We start from the raw sequence: 23,105 nt of genomic DNA, 5'->3' as shown, positions 1-23,105 counted from the left end.
AGAGCTATAAATTATTATTAGAAGAAGCTTATGATGTCTAGCATTGGTCTGTGCAGTGTAAGGGAATGGAGTCTGGGTTCATTGGCACACAATCATGTATAATGAGATGCAGAGAATGTTCATTATTATAAATATTAAGCAAAGTAAATATTAAAATGTTTAGGATTCTAAATGTTGACAAGCATAAAATATATTTATACTCTCTGAGCTTGGTTGTTTTCTTGCAGAGGTTTCATTATTCAGCTAGCACTAATGATGTTGCCTAGTTGGGTAATGAAACTTCTGCAAGAAAACAGCCAAGTTCAAAAGCACCAAGGACTCCACAGTTCAATCCTGAGCTACAAATATTCTCTTCTATTAGATCAAACCGGTCAGTCCTAGAGGAGATCAACCCTGACTGCTCTTTAGAAGGCCAGATCCTGAAGATGAAACTCAAGTACTTTGGCCACCAAATGAGAAGGAAGGACTCACTGGAGACGAGCCTCATGCTGGGAAAGATTGAGAGCAAAAGAAGAAGGGGACGGTAGAGAATGATGGAGTCACCAAAACAGTAGGTGTGAGCTTAAATGGACTCCAGAGGATGATAGAGGACGGGAAGGCCTCTGTCCATGGGATCGCGATGGGTCAGACATGACTTTGCAACTAACAACAACAAATTTATTCAAAACTGCTAAATAACGTTTTAACATATCGCCTCTTCCTGTATATTATTTCTCATTGTCTCTTAAGTGAGTTTCCAGAACTGTAGAGAGTCTTCACTACTGCTTTCTGTTTTCCATATTTTCTTATGAAAATAAAGTTGAAACAACAACCATCAGTAGTGATATGATGGGAAATTGCAAAACAATCACTTGCAAGAAGTGAGGCAGGTGGCCAGTTCCTTGGTTCCAGAGGAAAGAATGAAATTCTGTAAGCTGGAAGGCAAGACAAAGTAGGCATTTCTCATCAGTAAGAAAATAATGCTCCATACCTCAGGAGAAAATTATTCACAGTATTTCCTCTGGGGATGAAACAAGTGATAAACTGTAATCCATAAAACTGTGGAGACAACAGAGGAGGAATATACTCCTTTACACATGGAAGGAGCTTGAAACAACTACAACTTCTCTAGTGTTAAGAAGTCAAATTATAAACTTTAGTAGTCATCACACAAGCAGGAGATATAACTGCAATCAATAAATGTATCGTATTTAACTATACAAAATTTATCAACACCCATGGAATCACCAATTTCAGAACTCATAGCAGAGACTCATTGTAGCACCTAAAATTATAGCTAAACTAAAGATTAGGCTAGTTCTATGTTCTTAGATATAATTTCCCCAATTCAGCACTCTTAGGACTTAGGCTATCTAGGGCAAAACTATGTCTTAGCGTTATGTCTTAGCCTATCTAGGCTAAGACATAAGATACATAACAAATTTTAATTTAGTTCCCACCTCTTAGTTTTAGTTTTAGTTTTAGATTTTAGTTTAGTTCCCCCCCTCTTAATTCCCCACTTTAGTTCCCCCCTCCTTTCCCCCCTAAAAGAGCAAGTTCTTTCATGCAAAAGCCAACTCAGCATTTTCTCAGAACTGACAAGTTGGCCATAGTGAGTTGGCCCTGCCGAGTTGTCCTAGACCCCATGAAGAGTGGTGGAAAAATGTTACATAAATGATGATATCATGTGAAAAGAGAAAAACTGTTATGTTTCCCATACATTAACATAAAGTTACCAGTCTCTCCTAACAGACATCCTGTTCAGTATACCATAACTATGTCCAGGAAACTCACACAGTTAACATACAACACTAGATGACTACTAAACAATGCTTTGGTTTTTAACAGTCTCTCAGATGGGGAATTGCACCTCCCCAATAGACACATATTTATTTCTTCAAGCGTAGTTGAAATCCGATTCCAGTTTTGCTTTGGTTCTTTGTTTGCTGTCAAAAAGGGTTAAGATATCATTGGTATCCATTAAATTTTCCTCTGCAATTATTTAAAAAGAGAGAGAAAGTGGCCACCTCTGGATCTTGAATTTGAAGATATGTTTTCTCAAGGACTTAGATTAATATTAATTACAGTGTTTGGCAGATTATTTGGAACTCATTTGGAACTAATTCATTGCTCTGCTAACATATTTGCTTCAGTGATACATATTTATTTGCCTCTGCAGTTAAGTATGTAAGATTGAACAAAAAAGGGTTGCTCTGTTTCTAAGAATGCCGTGCTAATTTGGTGTTGACCTACCTTTTTCAGGCTGCTGGATTCTGTTTTATAGTTCTCATGTCCCCATTTTCATGGCTTGTCTTTCTCCTATTCTGGCTGGATTCTGGACGTTGGGTGTCAGTTCTGAGAAAATGCTGAGTTGACTTTTGCATAAAAGAACTTGCTCTTTTAGGGGGAAAAGGAGGGGGGGAAACTAAAGATTAGGCTAGTTCTATGTTCCTAACTAGAATTTCCCCAATTCAGCAGACGTAGCCTATCTAGGCCAAACCTATCTATGCCTTAGCCTCATGTCTTAGCCTATCTAGGCAAGACTATTTATATCTTAGCCTTATGTCTGAGACTATCTAGGCCAAACCTATCTATGTCTTAGCCTCATGTCTTAGCCTATCTAGGCCAAGACTATCTATGTCTTAGCCTTATGTCTGAGACTATCTAGGCCAAGAATATCTATGTCTTAGCCTCATGTCTTAGCCTATCTAGGCCAAGACTATCTATGTCTTAGCTTTAGGTCTTAGCCTATTTAAGACATAAGCTACGTAACAAAATTTCTCATGTTCTTCAATAAAACCCAATGCTTTGCAGAATGACAGAGTTCAGTATTTCTTTAAAGAATCATATTGCCTCTCAAAGGAAGCAAGGAAACTTATTACATTAATTAATTGTTATATTTAAATTATGGGACATTTCAAATGGAATGATTCAACATTTTGAATATTTTCTCAAGCATGCGTGAAGCAGACTCAGAATTATCAAATGGATTTCCTACAACAATCAACTTCGCTATTTCTGCTTTCTTGGGTTAAAAAGAGAGAGAGAGTGGTTCTTGATAATGATAAGATGTGTGAACCCCACATAGAAAATACATCATTTTTACCTGTGAGCCAAAGAGTCAAATAAACTTTGTATTCCTAAAAGCCTCCCTATTCTTCCTGAAAGTACAGTCTACCCGTGAAGTAGAAAATGAAGGACAGCAGAATTAACTGTGGAGACTTAGGGTTGATAAAAGGAGGATTTGCAAGGATTTGCAAGGGGGAATTTACATTTCAATTTCTCCTCTGTTTAGTCACGGAAACAACAATTACAAATCTAGTATACTAAGTTAGCACAGTTGGAAAAGGAATGTGCAAAATCTGTGGACAAATTCCAGTAGATCATATTCCAGTAAAATATTGGTGTTGTCTTTCTCTGAATAATTCTCCTCTAAATTGCAAAGTAAAGCTTACACTTGTATTGTAGAAATGTAGAAAAACATTATTTTTTAGGTTTTGTTTTATTTAATCCATCTATATATTTAGGAAATGAACATGTCTTGTTATTTACCGGTAGTCCCCTTTAGATTTGTATATATCATTTTGTTTGAATTATTTTAAAAGCTTTGTATTTTTTCCCCATTTGTAGAAGTAGCTTTTGAGACCATTAATAAAATAGTCATGAAACAGTTTCAAGGAAGCACCTCATAGCAAGGATTCCAAACAGTCATTTGTTGGAGATACTGTTGAAATGGGAAGCTTACTGGATAGGAGCCATACAACATCAGCTCAACAGTGTATAATGCTCAAGGACATAGCAGCATAGCTAGAGGTCAGCTGTTATCATTGCAGTTTTTTCCCCAGCAATGAAATATGTGTCAAGAAAAATTAATCTGCAATCTTTGTGACCTTGAAAATTGATAATGTGCCAGAAAAAAAATTCAGTCTTCTGTTTTATATACGGTATATTACACAGACACACACACACACACACACACACACAAACACACACACTACACACACACAGTATTTTTTTTCTTTTGTCAATGCACCTGGAATGCCCAAACGTGGGAGGGAGCATACTGCTTCTCTTTTGCCTTTCAGCCCCTCCCATATTTGGACATACCAGGTGCTTTGACAAAAGAAAAAACACTAAATCATTCCCCTGTGACCCGGGCCCTTGTGACCTCTAGGCTGGAGTACTGCAATGTGCTCTACATGGGGCTGCCCTTGAGGAGTATTCGGCGACTTCAGCTAGTCCAGAATGCAGCCGCGCGAGCGATCGTGGGTGCACCGCGTTTCACCCACGTAACACCTATCCTCCGCGAGCTGCGCTGGCTACCTGTCGCTCTCCGGATACGCTTCAAGGTGCTACTTGCCACCTATAAAGCCCTTCATGGTAGTGGATCTGGGTACTTGAGAGACCGCCTACTGCCGATCACCTCCATACGACCCATTAGATCTCATCGTTTAGGCCTCCTCCGAGTTCCATCCGCTGGCCAATGCCGACTGGCCACCACGCGGAGGAGAGCCTTCTCGGTGGTAGCCCCGACCCAATGGAACGATCTCCCCGTGGAGCTTCGTACCCTCACCACCCTCCAGTCCTTCCGCACAGCCCTTAGAATCTGGCTATCCCGTCAGGCCTGGGGCTAAAGATTGTTACCCGCCCGAATGGTATGAATGTTGCGTTTTTTTTAATCATGTACTGTCTTATATGTAAAAGTCTGTCCCCCCTTCCCTTTTGATTGTGAGCCGCCCTGAGTCCCCCCAGGGAAAAGGGCGGCATATAAATAAACAATCTATCAATCTATCAATCTATCTATCTATCTATCTATCTATCTATCTATCTATATATATATATCTATCTATCCCTGGCTCAGCTGATAAGGGAGGCGAGCTTGTGGCTTAGAGGTTAATATAACTGCCTATTATGTAAAAACAGCCCAAGTTCGAATCCCAGTAAGGGTATGGCTAGCTGATGAGAGCTAAATAGCTTGAAATAGATCTATACTTGTCTCCACTTATTTATCAGCAAAAATGCAAATATATGGAACTGGAGAGAATATGGACAATAAAGACCAAAGTTGTCCCAGTAATGAAGATGGGCCCCAACAGATCCCAGAGCTCTCTGGGGCTTGTTGGAGCAAAAGTGGTAAGTGGTAAGAACATCTAAAACCCTGTGCAGAACTTTCAAATTCCCAGATCTCTGGTGAAGAACCCAACATTGAGGAAGACACAGAACACTCATACACTCAAGTGTTTTTATATAATTCAATTTTATTTAAAAATTGCTATCCTGAAAGGTTCCCCGCACCCACTTAATTTTTCTCTTTTTTTTTTCCAAAAGAAAAGATAAATCTGGTGAAATTCTCTGTAGCATTTGGGGTTTTGGAGTTCACTGTGGTTAGCAAAATGCTGGATCCACAAATCACCTGAACAGTCTGAAACTGTCTTGACTTCCCAAGTTACAAATTAAAGGAAATAAATCATGAAGCCACATATCTCTTTTAAGATGAAGAAACATAGTCAGCCAGTAAAACTGCAGAATGAAGGGGAGAAAACGATCACAGAAGCAACAATGCCAGTACCCATTACTCCAAGTGTGAGCAACTATGGCCCCTTTATGACCTGTGGACTTCAACTCCCAGAATTCCTGAGTCAGGTTGTCCACAGGTTGTAGAGGGGCCATTAGTTACCCACCTCTGCAACACCCCCTTGCAACATTACAGAAAATAAATTTCGGAATTAGGCTGAACTAGAAAAGGAAAACGTCATCAGAGAAAGAAAGTGAGGGAAACTAGAAGACATCATTCTAGTTTTTGAAGAATTTTGTAGAGAAAGGCACGCAACAATTCCTCACCTCCACCCCTACTTACCTGTTCTATAGAACTCAGACAATAATGGATCAAAGCATAGGCAATATCTGATTCTTTTGGAAATGAATAAGCTTGGTGTGGCTAAGTATGACAACGCTTTCATTCACAGCCTATAACACCTATGTTCAAAATCATTTTTTTAAAAAAGAAAGGATGTTAAAATGAAATATGTATATCGAAAAGGAACTATAAATACCATCAACATAAAACGGAGCTTGCTCAGAAGCTGAAATACACCAAGCAAATGATAAGAGTGGGAAGAAAAGAAGAGAGGTAGGGGAAGAAGAAAGGGATAGGAGAGAAGATAAGGAGGGAGGAAGAAGAGGAGAGAAACGAGGAGTGGAAAGGGGGAGAGGAGAAGGAGAGAGGAAGGGGAAGTAGAGTAGGGAAGGATGACAGAAGAAAGAAAGGAGGTAGGGAGTGGGAAGAGAAAGTGGGAGAAGAAAGTGATGGATAAGGATAAATAGGGTGTATGGAGAGCAGAAGAGCTGAATAATTGTGTTTAGGGAGCTGATGGCAAGATGAATTGATGTAAACACTTAATAATACAAAATGATGTTGGCTATGTAATAGTATATATGTTGTGAAAATGGAAAAATAAAATTTTTTACAATAAAAAAAGAGAAAGAAAGACATCATTCTAGCTTTCGAAGAATTTTGTAGAGAAAGGCACGTAATAATTCCTCACCTCCACCCCTACTTACCTGTTCTATAGAACTCAGACAATAATGGATCAAAACATAAGCAATATCTGATTCTTTTGGAAATGAATAAGCTTGGTGTGGCTAAGTATGACAACAGTTTCATCCACAGCCTATGTTCAAAATCTAACCACCCGTGAATTACAGGTTTCTCGTGAAAGGCTGACGCAGGGTTTATTTTAATTTTCAGAGGTACATTCAAAAATGTGATTAATTATACAGTTGTCTTTGTTACGCAACACAGTAGATATGTGAATGGTAAATCATGAAAATGGTTACATTTTGCATTAAAAACAGCAGTAGAACCCAACATGTCTAGTCTATATTGTGGCTTCTGCATCTACTGCCTTCAAAACTAAATGACTGAGATCTCTGGGCTCATCCTGAGATTTCAAGCTGGGAAGCAGTCCTTCCTACTGTGAACTGAATAAAATACACAAGTGTGGTCTATTTACTGGACATTTCTCTACTTGCAATGAAAGGAAAAATGGGTCATTTCTCCCGTTAGATCCTACCTTGGGAAAGAGGAAAGTGATAGACTATCTCCCCGAAGTGAAGGAATATATAAAAATATCCTGACAAATTGTTCTAATCGGTACCTTTCAGACAAAAGCACTATGAGAGAAAGCTTTAATACTTTCCTGAATTTTCTGCTGGAGCTAGTTGTACAAGGACCAAATTCTTTAAGGCGGGTATCTTTGGTTTGGTTTAGAATGTACTGAATGTGGTAGTTTGGAACACCAAATTGGTGTTGGGTTAAATTAAAGTCTGTCCAATTCATTTTACTTCCACTTTTAAATTTATTTTATTGCTTTTAAAATAATGAAAATAGAGGGGGGGGGGAGACAAAGATAAACCTACATGCATTGTCAAAGAAATACGTACAAAGGGGAGGGGTGTTTAAAGTGGAAAACAATACAACAAAAGAAAAAGAAAATATTGTACTATATTGCTTAAACTAAAATAGTTATATTTGAATATTTGAGGTTCAAATGATTCCCATCTTACTGGTGTTCCAAAAGGCTGTCAACCTCTTCCTCTTCCTCTTCCTCCTCCTCCTCCTCCTCCTCCTCCTCCTCCTCCTCCTCCTCCTCCTCCTCCTTTCCTTCTCCTCCTCCTCCTTTTATTTAGTGTCCCATCTTTATTATTTGCACAAATAACTCAAGGAGCCAACTTATCCCACACACCTTCCTCCTTCTATTTTCCCCACATAATAACCCTGTGAGGCAGAGAGAGATTAACTGGCCCAAAGTCATAAAGTTAGTGTTCATGGCTAAAATGAGACTTAAAACTGTAGCTTCCCATTTTATGACCTAGCGCCTTAACTACTTGACCAAATTGGCTCTCTAAATGTGATACTCCTTCTTCCTCCTATTTTCCCCACAGCAGCCTATGTAAGTGGATTACGTCTGCCATCCTTGTTCTTTCTTGTTTTGTGTTGTTTTCCTGTTTTTAACAATTTGCTGTTGCTGAGAATTGGAGAGGAGCGGCAGATGAATCTAACAAGCAAATAAATAAATATTATTTTTTAAAAAAACAAAGAAAACCATCATTTTCATTTTATGTTTAATTAGCTTTTAAGGTTTTGACCCTATACTTTGTGACGAGTAACTAAGCAACAGGGTATTTAATGGCACTTCTAAATCTGCATGGTGTGTGTGTGTGTGTGTGTGTTTGTGTGCGTTGAAAGAGTATAATCCTTTTCATCATTAAGAGACAATAGGCCCCATAGAATTTAGCTTACTACTAACTAGCGATACATCCTATAAATCTACTTAACTATGGCTGGATTGTATATTTGGAAAAGAAAATGATGATTGGAACAAAACCTGTTTTAATTATTTAGTACAAAAAACTTGAATTCAATTCAGGAAATTGCTCGAGCAATACCAAGGATTTGATACAATATTAAAATGGGAGCATAATGTTTATAAGCACATTATAAAAACCATAAACCAGCTTTTTCCTTTGTCCCTGGAAACCAGTAATCTTTCAGTTGCTGCTGAGTTATAATGCCCATCGCCCCCTACCAGAATAACCAATGGTGAGAAATATTGGGATTCAGAGTTGAGCAAAATTCAAAGGGCTCATCTTGTTCATGTTCCTGCCCCCCCAGGAATAGATAGCTGGCCATTATAGGTAGTAAAGGCAACATAAATATATTATTCATTGCAGATAGCAGGATCCAGCCAACCTTACAGAATGATCACATAAACCCATAAAGCTGACTTCAGTATTCATTGAGTGCAGTAATTACATTTGTCTGATAATTCTTAATACGGATGAAACCAATCAATAAACCAACCAATATTGTGTCCTGATAGCCAATATAACTGAAAACACCACGTAGGATGTAACCTGTGTAGATAGAGAAAATATTGCCCTCACCACTCCCTCCAAAGAGGGAGATAGAAGTTATGGATTTCAAAATAAGAGAATTGGATTCTAACCGTGTTGGATATGGATAGATTAATCAATAAGGCTGCCCAGGGCTTAGGTTCAAAGCTTCAATTTAAAGTCCCAACGGTGCTTTTTTTTCTTTTCTTCAAAAAGCAACTGGATGATCTTTGTTTTTCCTTGGAGACATTTCACTTCTCATCCAAGGAGCTTCTTAAGTGCTGACTGAATGGTGGAGAATGGAAAGATTTACATTCCTTGCACCCTCTCTGAGATTAGCACCCTCTTTGAGATTTCTTGGTCATTAGCACCCTCTCTGAGATTTCTTGAGGCCACTGGGAGGTTCCTCTGTGCCTCAGGGCCACCTGAATAGGGTGGTTCAACGCTCATTTGCACTATGTATGTGACCCTGAGGGCTAGGGGAGGGTTCCTGCCTGCTACTGGTTTGGTGTGCAAAAATATTTGTGTGCATGCGCTCGTCAGGTGCACATATGCACCTGAAAAGGTCTGCACATGCGCAGAACACTAGAAAAGGAAAAAAAATACATTTTTTCAATGAAGATTGTTCTGTGCATGTGCAGAACAGAAAATCAAGATGGCGGCCCTGAGGATAGAACCGGTTCGGGCTGTGTCCAGCTGAGTTACTACCTACTCAGCTGAACTGGTCTGAACCGGTTGGAACCCCCCTCTGCTGAGGGCACAGATCAGGGGTGGGTTCCTGGCAGTTCCAACCTCTTCTATAGAAGAGGTTCTACAAGTCTACTGTGCCGTTTAGAACCGGTTCCAGCTCCCTCCCTCCGCCCGTCCGCACATCATCAAGATGAAGAGCGAGAGGAGGAATTCTGGGAATTGAAGTCCACAAGTCTTAAAGCTGTCAAGTTTGAACACCCCTGGGGTTTTTTTCTAAAGGGTTAGGGGTGCAAGGGTCTTGTAACTTGATAGCTTTAAGACTTGCGTGCTTCAAATGCCAGTTTCTGAGCCAACATTTTGGTTGCTAAGCAAGAGCGTTGTTAAGTGAGTTTCACCACATTTTACAAGTTGGCCATGCCCACCCAGTCACATAACAGCCAAGCCACTCCCGCTCGGTCACATGGCCGGCAAGCCACTCCCACCCAGTCACATGGCTGGCAAGCCACTCCCACAAAGCAGGCCACACCTACAGAAGAGGTTCTAAAACATTTTGAAACCCACCACTGGGACAGATAAACCTCTCAGTGGCCCTAACAACTCAGATAAAGTGCTAACAACTAGATGACTGCAAGGCGTATAAATCCTTCCATTCTCCACCATTCAGTCAGAACTGAAGGAAGCTTCTTGGATGAAAAGGGAAACATCTTCAAGAAAAAACAAAGACATCAAGTTGCCTTTTAACAAAAAAGCATCTTTGGGACAACCATGACCTGGATGACTGAGAATCTCCACAGATTTTAATGTAAAGCTTTGCTGTATTTGCATTGAAACAATTGAGCTGTGTGCACAGGCCCTGAATCTTCAAATCAATAATTCAAATAATCAAAGTTCAGAGTATTTGACTTGGTTGAAACACATATCTTTAACATTTATTTCTTCCTTTTTCAGTCCATGATTCATTTTGCTTCTGTGAAAAGGCTTACCCTTTAAAGTGAATATTGTGGGAATAACTCACAGAAAGGTTAGAGTAAAATGGTCCTTGAGTCAGGCTTGACTCCTTGAGACATCCGTGAGGTTTTTTTTTTTTTTTTTTGTGAATGGTGCAGATGTGGTTTGCTACCTCCTTCTGGGATGTATGTTTCACTTCTCTGGGGTGTATGAAGTGTTTAGGAGGGGTAGCATCTCTGGTGTAGGGGCATGTCGGGTCCTTTTAGGGCAGCTTGTTTTAGGTCAACTTTTAGGATAGTTCATCCATCTTTGGTCCCCAGCTGCCACCCAGTGGCTCCTAATAGCTGAGGCATGCACAGCGACCACATCCTGGGCAACAGCTTTGACAGGTTGGCCAAACCAGGTTGAGAGTAGCCATTGGGTCATTGACCTTCTGTGAGATAGCAACTTGTCTATCCCAAGCATGTGAAGACAGATTCCAGCAGATTGAGGAGATGAAGCCTACTAGAATAGGACAACGGTCCTATGAAGGCAGTCTCTGGAAGCGATGTGGCATGCTAAGAACATGGCAAGATATGAAAGATGCCTTGGTCAACCACTGCCCCCAGCCCATCTCCAACTGCCTCGACTCTCATCCTGCTATTGGAGCAAGATAGAATCTGGGAAGAGAGAGTGAGGCTGACTAGGGACACCTCTCCCTTACTTTAATCCAATTCACATGCAAGTCTTGACATCCCAGATGTCAAGTTCCTCTTCGAACAAGATAGATGAACATCATTATGTTTGACTTCTTAGAATAGCCTACCATAATGGTCCCTTTAAGTATAATCCAATTTGTGGTGGGTTGCAGGTGGTACGCCCCGGTACAGGCATACCAGAGCCTGCCCAGAGCACCGGGTACCATTCCGGTACGGTGGTCCACGGTGCTCCGGAGGACCCACCAGCCCGCCCGAGCTCCTTACTGTGTTTTAAAGCCGTCAGCGCTTCTGCGCGCACGCATGGCATGTACAGCGCCTGCATGATGCTCCGCTGAGCAGCTGGAGAGTCGCGGAGGCTAGTGGAAGTGTCCTTTGTAGCTATAATGCATACCCGTGCTGCACTCATGTGCACGCACGCCATGTACATGCATGTGGGTGATGCTGGGGCCGTTCCAACCGTACCGGTTGGAACAGAATCCAGAACCCACCACTGAATCCGATGCTACTTAGATTTATACATCAGCCAAAATTGGCCAGATGCTATTACCTACTGAGATCTATCTATCTATCTATCTATCTATCTATCTATCTATCTATCTATCTATCTATCTATCTATCTATCATCTATCTATCTATCTATCATCTATCTATCTATCTATCTATCTATCTATCTATCTATCTATCTATCTATCTATCTACATATACTGTACATATACATATACATATACATACACACACACACACATAGAGAGAGTGAGATTAGAGATCTGTTAAAGTAGTGAACAATAAGATACACGGAAGTCTATCAAGATATTCTTTTATTCCCCCCTTTATTTCTCTAAAATGTCTCACCAAACACTCTTTCCTTGTGAATTTAAAATTAATGGGAGAGGTTAAAAATTGCCTTCCCTGTATTATTATTTAATATGACCTTTAAATTTGCTGACCTTTTTCTTAACAATATTTCTTTCTGTTGATCTCACACTTTTTATTTAACTAACCTTTTCTGTTTTCTAAAAAAAAAAAAAACCCTCCTTTTTAGGGCTGATTAAATGTTGTGGAGGGAATAGTTTTCGTATCAGCACAGAGCGTGTGATTTGGATGAGCAGATGCCATATCTAACTGCTAAGACTGCCCTGATTTTGGCCCGTGATATTTTTTTCCTACAAGCAGGAGGTTAAACAAGACAACAAAAAAACATTTCAAAGAGAAAAATCTCATCTAGATGAGCTGTGTCCAAGCCTAGAGGGAAAACAATTATATAGGATGTGTGGTGGGCCACGTTGTAATGGAACTGAGATACTCAGTAGGAAACCAAGAAACTGAAGAAAAAGAGCTGATAAGGGAAAGCAACCGGCAATGAGATGACAACAAAAAGCTGTCCCTAAGGGAGGATGACAAACTAGTAATTAAAGTTGTGATGGTATCTCAAGAGGAAAGAACACGAAGCTTCTTTTTCCCTTTAAAACTGGGCAAAGTGGTTGAAAGAAGAAAATAGTTATTGTAGGCCTGACCAAGAATGTTTGAAATGATGTTTTAATTGTTGTATGCTTACCTTCAACTCAGGGGTGAAATCCAACAGGTTCTGACGGGTTCTGGAGAACCAGAAGCGGAAATTTTGAGTAGTCGGAGAACCAGTGGCAGAAGTTTTGAGAAGTTCAGAGAACCAGCAAACTGGCTGGCCTCAGAGTGGGGTGGGAATGGAGATTGTATTGTATTTGTATTTGTATTTGGTTTATTTGTATGCCGCCCTTCTCCAGGAGGGACTCAGGGCGGCGAACAACTCAGGGGGGAAAGGGAACATAAACAACAGTACACATAATTAAAATACATGAAAATCACACAGCCATACCAGTCGAGAGGGAAGGGGAACTCATCAACCCCAGGCCTGCCGGCACAGCCAGGTTTTGACGGCTTTCCGGAAGGCCTGGAGAGAGGTGAGGGTCCGGATCTCCGCGAGGAGTTCATTCCAAAGGGCTGGAGCTGCTACAGAGAAGGCCCTCCCCCGGGTAGTAGCCAGATGGCATTGGCTGGTGGACGGAACCCGGAGGAGGCCGACCCTGTGTGATCTGACGGGTCTTTGGGAGGTAATTGGCAGCAGGCGGTCTCTCAAGTACCCAGGTCCAATACCATGAAGGGCTTTATAAGTTACGACTAGCACTTTGAAGCGTATCCGGAGATCGCAGTATCCTTCCCCTGCCATGCCCACCAAGCCATGCCCATAGAACCGGTAGTAAAAAAAAAAAATGAATTTCACCACGGCTTCAACTAGAACCATCAAATCCAGCATGCAAAAAATGTGAGTGATGACCAGGTAGCACTGAAAACTTTGGCTCTTCTCCATCACTTTGATGCCTTCTAGTGGACAGTTGGATTTTTGCATCCCAGTTCTGATATCCTGAAGAGTACAGCTAGTCCTCATCTTACGACCACAATTGAGTCCAACATTCCTGCAGCTAACTGCAACATTTGATAGCTTTGCCCCATTTTAGGATGTTTCTTGCCATTGTTATTAAGTGAATCACTGCAGTTGGTAAGTTAGTAACACGGTTGTTAAGTGAATCTTGGCTTCCCCGTTGACTTTGCTTGTCAGAAGGTTGCAAAAGGGGATCCCATGACACTGCAACTGTCATAAATATGAGTCAGTTGTCAAGCATCTGAATTTGACTCATGTGACATCATGTGACTATGGGAATGCTGCAATGGCCTGAAGTGTGACAAAGTCATAAATCACTTTTTTCAGTGGGGTTGTAACTTTGGACAGTCACTAAATGAACTGTTGTAAGTTGAGGACTACCTGTATTAGAGGTAGGACATAGCACTTCAAAAGTGGTTTTATACCCATTCAAAAAAGTTACTGCCATTTTAATTCTGGTGTGCCTGTGCTTGTAGGTATGGAATTTCAAGCTAGGTGTGAAATTTCAGGCTCCATGTGTGCTTATTTTTTTTTAAAAAAAAAACCTTTCTTACACGTTGGATGTCAGTTTAAACTTTCACATCATAATTGCCCTCTAGTGAACGTTCCTTGTTCCCTTTCTCGAGTATGAATTTCACGCAGATATGGCTGGGAGGTCCCTTCACTCTGGTCTCCTAGCACTAATAGATATTGCAGTAACATCCTTCACTGAACTGCAATTCTGTTTTTCATAACTGTCCTTCCTGCTGGGGAATATTCATGTTCAACATACTTTAATAGTCTTCAGATGGACTGCTCACAGCTCCACGGAAGGAATCGTTCACGGACAGAAGCAAAAGCAAAATCTCAACAGGCTAGATTCTACCTTGTCCCATCCAGGCTGCTGACAAATAGAATCCTTACAGAGTTATGTCGGTAGTCTTGCTGGAGACTTACTGTATTTTTGGAGTATAAGACGCACCTTTTTCCCCTCTAAAAGACCGTGGAAATGTTGGTGCGTCTTATACACCGAACACAGCCATTTTCAGCCTCCCAAAGACCCGTTCCCCGCATCCCATTTTGGTGAAAAATGGGCCGGGTTTTTTTTGCAAACACGGGGTGTTTTTGCCTTTCCCCACCGCACAGAAGCACTCTACAGGCTTCAGCAGGGCTGGGGGAAGGGAAAAATGCCCCCATTTTGGTGAAAAATGGGGGCATTTTTGTCTTAGCCCAGCCCTGCTGAAGCCTGCAGAGTGCTCCTGCGGGCCAGGGAGGACAAAAACCATTTTTTCTTACTTACCTCTTTGAAATCTTGGTGAGTCTTATACACTGATGCGTCTTATAGTCCAAAAATACAGTAATAGCGAAGGGTTACTAGATGTTAAAAGTACAGGATTGACAGAATGAACAAGTTGTTTATTATGACCCTTGATTTAGGAAACTAGCCCAATGTACTCTTTGAAGTGTCTCCTTCTGAAACCATTAGATTGATCCAGGATCCTACATTTTATTTATTTGTTTGTTTTGTTGGTTGGTTGTTTATTTATCATATGTATGAACCACCCGTCTCCCTCAGAGACAATCCTAATCTAATTTTGATTCAGAAATCCAGACTTCTGAACTTCCCGATGGCTACAATTGGAACTGAATGGCGTAAGAGCATTGACATATTTATTTTGTAGCAGTGGTGGGGTTCCGGGCGGTACGCCCTGGTATGGGCATACCGGTGGTAGCTGGGAGCAGTGGCCATCGTATCAGAATGGTGGCTCATTGGGCCCACCCACCCACCTGCGTTCCTTACCGTTTTTTGAGGGAAACAGGGCAATTGCGCACACACAGCTTGTGGTGCCTCGCGACCTCCACCGAGCAGCTGAGTGTCACTGGGTGGTGGTGTGTGCATGTGTGCGCAGTGCATGTGCCTGACGAGCAACCCCAGCACCGTCGCAGCATACCAGTTGTGATGGGATCCAGAACCCACTACTGTTTTATAGGAGTTTGAGTTGGTTGATTTAAAAAGTGAGGATGAATCAAGATGCTTTTCCAAAATGCCCAAATCCACAAATGCAGCTAAAAATGCTGATGTCATTGGCAATTCCATATTTTAGTTTTAGATATCCATCCATCATAATAGTGGTGACGGTAACCCCCATGGGTGGAGGCAACATATGACCGGCTATGACAAACAAAAGAAATGTACAGAATGGGTCCTATTGTAGCTACTATCAGATGTGACCACTGATAAGACCCAGCAGAATGATTTTCTTGCGCGCCCATTCTTAAAATAGAATGCAAGATATGAAATCGTTTGCATTGGATTGTCTGCAAAAGAGCAGGTTTCTCTTTGGAGACGTTTTAAAAAGATAACAAATATAACCTTTGATATGTGGCATTTAAAGATAAAAAAGAGCAATGAACCTCCATGAGAAATGGCTTGATATTTTGTTCACGGTAGACAATAAGTGACATGTAGATGTTGAGAAGTCAGGGGTTTTTTTCCCCATAAGATTTCCTGGGAATTACAGATATATATTGTCAGACAAAATCTTCATTTGTCTTCCATTGAAGTACAAGATGAGAGCTGTCAAAATTGAGACAAGCAGAGGGTGACAATTTCTCTGTCTCTTTGCTGCCATCTAGTGGCCATCTGGATTTTTCAACCTACATTACCCTATCAGAACAAAATATCCAATTAAATATTTTCTTACATGATTTTGGGGTCTGAAGAGATTCTATTAGAACACTCTGTAAATGCTATGAGTCAGTACACACCTCCCAAATAAAATGCAGCTTCCTATGGCTTCTCCCTGGGTATCTTCTGACTTCAGTTTTGTCATTCTCAGTGGAGACATTAATAAGCACAGGGACTAAATTGCCCATGCCTACTATTATATTTAGTATACCATATTTTTTGGACTATAAGACACGCTTTCCCACGCACACACTAAAAGTGGGTGGAAATGTCTGTGCGTGTTAAAGAGAGAATATTGGGAGGTGGGAGAGGGGTTGGTGCAGCACCGATCAGCTGTTCTATCGCTGCTGATCACTACCACCTGTTCGTGGTAATTGCAATAGCAATAGCAATAGCAATTAGACTTATATACTCCTTCATAGAGCTTTCAGTCCTCTCTAAGCGGTTTAAAGAGTCAGCATATTGACCCCAACAACAATCCGGGTCCTCATTTTACCCACCTCGAAAGGATGGAAGGCTGAGTCAACCCTGAGCTGGTGAGATTTGAACAGCCGAACTGCAGAACTGCAGTCAGCTGAAGTAGCCTGCAGTGCTGCATTTAACCACTGCGTCACCTCGGCTCTAAATTGCTGGTGAATGGGTTGCAGTGGCGACGAACAGCCATGGCGAATGAGCCACAGTGGTAGCAAATGAGTCGCAGCAGTGGTGGCAAACAGGCTGTGGTGAACAGGTTGTGGTGAATGGGCCGCAGCGGCAGCAAATGGGTAGTGCTGATGGTTAATGGGTGACATCAAACGGGTCACGCTGGTGATGGCAAGCGGGCCAAGGTGAACAGGCGGTAGTGAATGGGATGTAGTGAATGGGCCGCGGTGAATGAGCCATGGCGAAGGGGTCGCAGCAAATGGGCTGCAGCAAACACGCTGCGGTGGTGGTGAATGGCGGCAGCAGCAATGAATGGGTTGAGGCGAACGGGCTGGGGCAGTGGTGAAAGGGCCATGGTGGTGGCGAATGCGCCACAAAGGCAGAGGCAGGGTTTTTTTTTTCTTGTTTTCCTCCTATAACGCTAATGTGCATCTTATAGTCAGGAGCATCTTATAGTCCAAAAATAAGGTAGTTAGAATATGCGAAAATATCCTTGAATACCAGCTATTTGGTTTTGTGTATATAAAGTAAGCTATTACTTTAACCAACATATTTATCTCTAAAAATCTGCTTTGAAATGTATTGCTTTCCTAAAGTTTCCAGCTCAGAGTTTTCTTCATGAGGGAGATAAGTCATGATTCTTTATAATGCCCACTGTGGGACTAGTGATTCCACGAATATTTTCATTAATGGACATTATCACACGTTTACTGAATCTTGAAAGAGAAAAATAAATAAAATATCCTTCTGTTTCCTGGAAATTTCTACTGGGAGGCTCACCACTTTGCTCCTTTTCTCCCACCTCTGAGAGTGAAACACAAAGGTGGACATACATATCCATATATTTTTAAAAGCCTCCGATCTGTCCCACCCATATCCCTTCCCAAAAATATTAGAAAAGAAAGAAGCCAGAAAGCTCTTTAAAGTGGTATTTTACAAAAGCGCTACGTGATTTATCCAAGTTCATTCAGAAGGTGCAATAATAGAGCTACTTTATTAAGGATATAGCTTTAAGTACAAGTACAGAAGTATCCTCAGATATATTACCGAATGTGCTAACATAAAACACTTTTATTTTACTTTTGGGTGGAGGGAGAAGGCAAATTGTTCTGTTACCTACTCTGTTTGATGAAGGGCCATGAAGAAAATGCATTACCTCTGTAATGTAAATATGGATGCTTTCTAAAACATTATGTACCATTATTTTTGTCACATTTCTTGGGTGCCTACAGGGTCTGTATTACGAGAGATGCGATAAATGGACAAAATGGACACCGAAATGCCAACCTTGATAGATTTCTACTCAGAGTCACCTCGAACCGTGAGATGGGCAACAAATAAATTTAATAACAACAACAACAACAACAACAACAACAATAATACCAGGACTTAAAAATTGAAATTTAACGATTATGGCACAAACAAGCAGTGGTAATTCTAGTGGTAATTGGCACACTGGGTGCTATTCCAAAAGCAAAACTCAAAACTCAAAAAAAAAAACCTCAAAACAATTGTATAATAATAATAATGTGATTATGGCACAAACCAGCAGTGGTAATTCTAGTGGTAATTGGCACACTGGGTGCTATTCCAAAAGCACTGGAATTACATTTAAAACAGTTAAAAATTGACAAAATCACCATCAGTCAAATGCAAAAAGCCGCACTGCTTGGATCTGCACGCATATTACGAGAATAGGTTATGACGTACTAGGCCCCTGGGTGGGGCCCGACTAGTAACCAATGCCAAATCCAGCGAAACAACTGGCCGCTGTGATACAATTATATAATAATAATAACAACAACAACAATAACAACAATAACAATAATAATCTTTTACCTCAGATAAGGTGACTTTTAGATATCAATTGTAGGAAGATTTGAATGGGAGAATAATATTGCCCTTATCTTTTGTTTGTGAACTTCCCATACATATCAGAGGTGGTATTCAGCCAGTTCTGACGTGTTCTGGAAAACCGGTAGCGGACATTTTGAGTAGTTCGGAGAACTGGCAAATAGGCTGGCCTTACCCCCACTGCCTCCCAGCCTCCCAGCTGTTGCCCTGAACAGGAGAATGGAGCTAGAAAGCAGATTAGTAGGGTGGGGCAAAGATGCGTTCCTACCGGTTTGGCCGAGACCGGTTTGGCTGAGTAGGTAGTAACTCGGCCTGCCAGGCCCTCGAAACAGTTCTATCGGCGGCGGTGCCATCTTGATTTTCATTTCTGCACATGCGCAGAACAATCTTCATTGCATTTTTCCCCCTTTTCTAATGTTGTGCGCATGCACAGACCTTTTTAGGTGCAAATGGGCATGCGCACAGAGCCCATCTTGCCCATTTTTGTTCCATTCCTTGGGTGGGCTAGAGGGTCTATATTACAAGAGAGATGCAATAAATGGACACAATGGACACCAAAATGCCAACCTTGATAGATTTCTGCTCACCACGAACCGCAAGATGGGCAACAATTTTCGGCATGCCGAACCAGCAGTAATGCTGGCAGGAACCCACCCCTGGGGTGGGGAGGGAATGGGGATTTTGCAATCTCCTTCCCCTGCCATGCCCGCCAAGCCACGCCCACAGAACCGGTAGTAAAAAAAATTGAATCCCACCACTGATACACATAAACTTAGATATAATGAGAAGAAAAGTAAAGGTTTTACATTTCATACACCAGAGCTTTCTTTTTCATTTGTTGTATGCAAAACTGAATGAAAGGTGTGGGGAGGGAGGAAGAAATTCACTAAATGATTTTAAAGTTGTTTTTTTTTTAAAAAAAAAAAAACCATCTCTGCTTCTAATGTATGGTAGAAGAAGAGATTCCTGTTCGTGGAGCTCTAGGGTAAACAATTATTTGCATAAGTAACAATTGGTAATTTTATTAGGTAATGCCTCCCCCCCCCCATTTTTTTTCCTGCAGTAAGTGAAATGGTAATTTTTGTAACATACAATCCCTTACAGTAGATACGTTAAAGAAAAAACGAACAACAATCCTCCGGTCTTCTGTTTGATGTAATAAAAATTGACAGCTGAGATTTATTTCCTGGTACACTGGTGATTTTTTAAAAAAAGAACAGAAAATATTTTCCTTTGAAGGCCCATATCTATGGCTGAAAATTTGCATGGTTCTATCAGCTTAATTATTGTAAACAGTTTGAAGCTGTTCTGAACGTTTATTTTTTTAGTGAGCAATTGCAAAAAAAATATTGTAAATTATTCTTCAAACAATAAGGGTTTTCTTTTCTACAATAAATACGGAGAATTATAATTGTTTCTAGTCCATTACTGGCTGAGTGGTATTGGAGGAAGCTTTCATCAAATATAGTGGATATCAAATACGAAATATCAAATATAGTAATATAGTGGATATTAATAAATGATACTAAGATTAATACAGAGTTCCAGTAGTGGGATTCGATTTTTTTTTACTACTGGTTCTGTGGGCGTGGCTTGGTGGATGTGGCATGGCATGATTTGGTGGGTGTGACTGGGGAAGGATACTGTAAAATCTCCATTCCCATCCCACTCCAGGGGAAGGATACTGCAAAATCCCCATTTCCTCTCAATCAGCTGGGACTCGGGAGGCAGAGAATATGAGGACAAGGCCAGCAGAGGCAGAGAGGGGGGCAGAGGTGGTATTTGCCGGTTCTCCGAACTACTCAAAATTTTCGCTACCAGTTCTCCAGAACTGGTCAGAACCTGCTGAATACCACCTCTGCAGAGTTCCCACCCTAACCCATTATCCTAATTCCCCATTTGGTTAGTCACTCAGGGATCTATAGAATAGAACAAATATGACTCTTAGATACATGCAGAGAAGTCAAGACACTCAAGATGCCACACAGAAGGCATGAAAGGAAGACTCATCTGCTTCTAATATGTTGAATACAGTCAGAGATTCAAAAGATACAGAGCTGCCATCTTGATTGTTTTCCTTAGTGATACCCCTGGATGCTAAGGAGAAGGAGGAGGACATGGAAGTTTGCTGTACGGGGTCAAGAATAACTCACCATGCCTGATTCACCATGGGCAACTTACTGTGGGACAATTTGCCATGGGATAAGAGAGGGACAAGTGAATTGCAGTGGATCTTGTCTTACTTTAGGTTTGAGCCTTCTCAAGTTAGAAGTCCTTGAGGCTGGGAAGAACCAGAACATTTTTATTTATTTATTTATTTATTTATTTAGTTATTTATTTATTTGGTTTGTCAATCATTTACAAGATAATAGATATAAATATAAAGATGAGTATGAATGAAATGGGTACGAATAAATGGGGAAAGTAGGACGGGAACGGTAGGCACAATGGTGCGTTTATGCATGCCCCTTACAGACCTCTTAGGAATGGGGTGAGGTCAACAGTTTAAGGTTAAAGTTATGGGGATTTGAAGATGTAACAACAGAGTCAGGTACTGCATTCCAGGCATTGACCACTCTGTTGCTGAAGTCGTATTTTCTTTAATGGAGTTTGGGGCGGTTTACATTGAGTTTGTATCTGTAGTGTGCTCTTGAATTATTGTGGTTGAAGCTGAAGTAGTCATTGACCCGTAGGACGTTGTGGTGGATAATTTTAAATCTGACCATAGGCGGCATAGTTCTAGGTTGTCCAAGCCCAAAATTTTAAGCCTGGTGATGTAGGATATTCTGTTGCGAGCAGAGGAGTGGAGGACTCTTCTCATGAAATACTCAATTGTATTAATGTCCGATATACAGTGCGGATTCCAGACAGATGAGCTGTATTCGGGAATTGGTCTAGCAAAGGTTTTGTATGCCCTAGTTAGCAATACAATATTACCGGAGGAGAAGCTTTGTAAGATTAGGTTTGCAACTCTTAATGCCTTTTTGGCGATGCTGTTACAGTGAGCCCTAGCACTTAAGTCACTTAAGTGACATGGAGTCACTTGTCCGTCTTGCACCTCTCTTGAGTTATCTCATGTTGAATTGTCCTTCAGTGAGTTATCCTGTGATGAGCTGGCTGCAGTGAGTTGTGCTGCAGGGGAAGAATACTGCAACATCTCCATTCCCACCCCACTCCAGGGGAAGGATACTGCAAAATGCCCATTCCCTCCCTACTCCTGGGGTAAGGATATTGCAAAATCTCCATTCTCACCCATTCTGGGGCCAGGCAGAGGTGGTATTTGCCGGTTCTCAGAAGTACTCAAAAATTTTGCTGGTGGTTCTCCAGAACCTGTCTGAATCTGCTGAATTTCACCTCTGATATGGAGAGTTGTCCTGTAGCCAGTTGGCTGCAATGAGTCGGCCAGGGTGAATCAGTTTGACGGCCTTGGCAAGTTGTCTGTGGTGAGTTGTCCCATTCTGTGTTGTATGCTCTGGAAGCAGCTGATAATAAGCAAGAAAAAGAGCATATAAAGATTTAGCACTGTAACTTCTACTTTCAGCAATGGCCTAAAGGAAAATGAAACGTTCCAAAATATTTGAAAGCTATCTCTTAACTGAGAAATAGATGGCATGGAACAGCCGGAAAGCCTATTTGTTCTACTTTTCAGTTCAATTGTGCGCCACGCTTGAAGTTCCATTTTTCCCCCATGCTGATTTGCTTTTTGTCATAGCTTTATGTGAGGGATAAGAGATGTCACGAGTTCTTAGCACCAAATTAGCCAGCCTCTCACACAGAATTCAGGCCAAATCAATCCCTCCTATCCAAAACATTGATATCTAGTGATGAGAAAAATTGATTTTGCCATGTTGACCATAATAAGGCGTTCTGGGAATTTGTCCAGGAATTAAAACTAATTTGGCTTTGACCTTTGGATCAGTTTACTGACTACAGTTCTGTTTTTCTCCCTGGCTATGAGTTGCACTTTTGGAATTAGATGATTGGATGATTAGATTCTGGATTGTAGAGTGCTTCGGCATCTCTTGCGAGACTTAGATATCTGGATTCTAAATTCTTTGAACTAGATACTGTCTTTGATTTTCTTTTTTTCTTTTTTTGCTCCACACTTCAACCCTGAGCTACAAATATTCTATTGGTATTTTTTATCTTTGTTCTCTTGCTATGGAGCAAAAGTGGAGATTAAATGATGTAGGGAGGGGAGAGAGAAAAGCATTCCAGTTAATTATGGATAAGATTTGAGGATTTCCTGGTTGCTGCACAATTGCATTAGCTTTTATGTGGAATCAACTCCATCGTACAAGATAAAGTTATAATT

This window comes from Thamnophis elegans, chromosome 9 (assembly GCF_009769535.1).
Source record: "Thamnophis elegans isolate rThaEle1 chromosome 9, rThaEle1.pri, whole genome shotgun sequence".
Classification (NCBI taxonomy): Eukaryota; Metazoa; Chordata; class Lepidosauria; order Squamata; family Colubridae; genus Thamnophis; species Thamnophis elegans.
Note: the sequence above shows the minus strand (reverse complement) of the source record.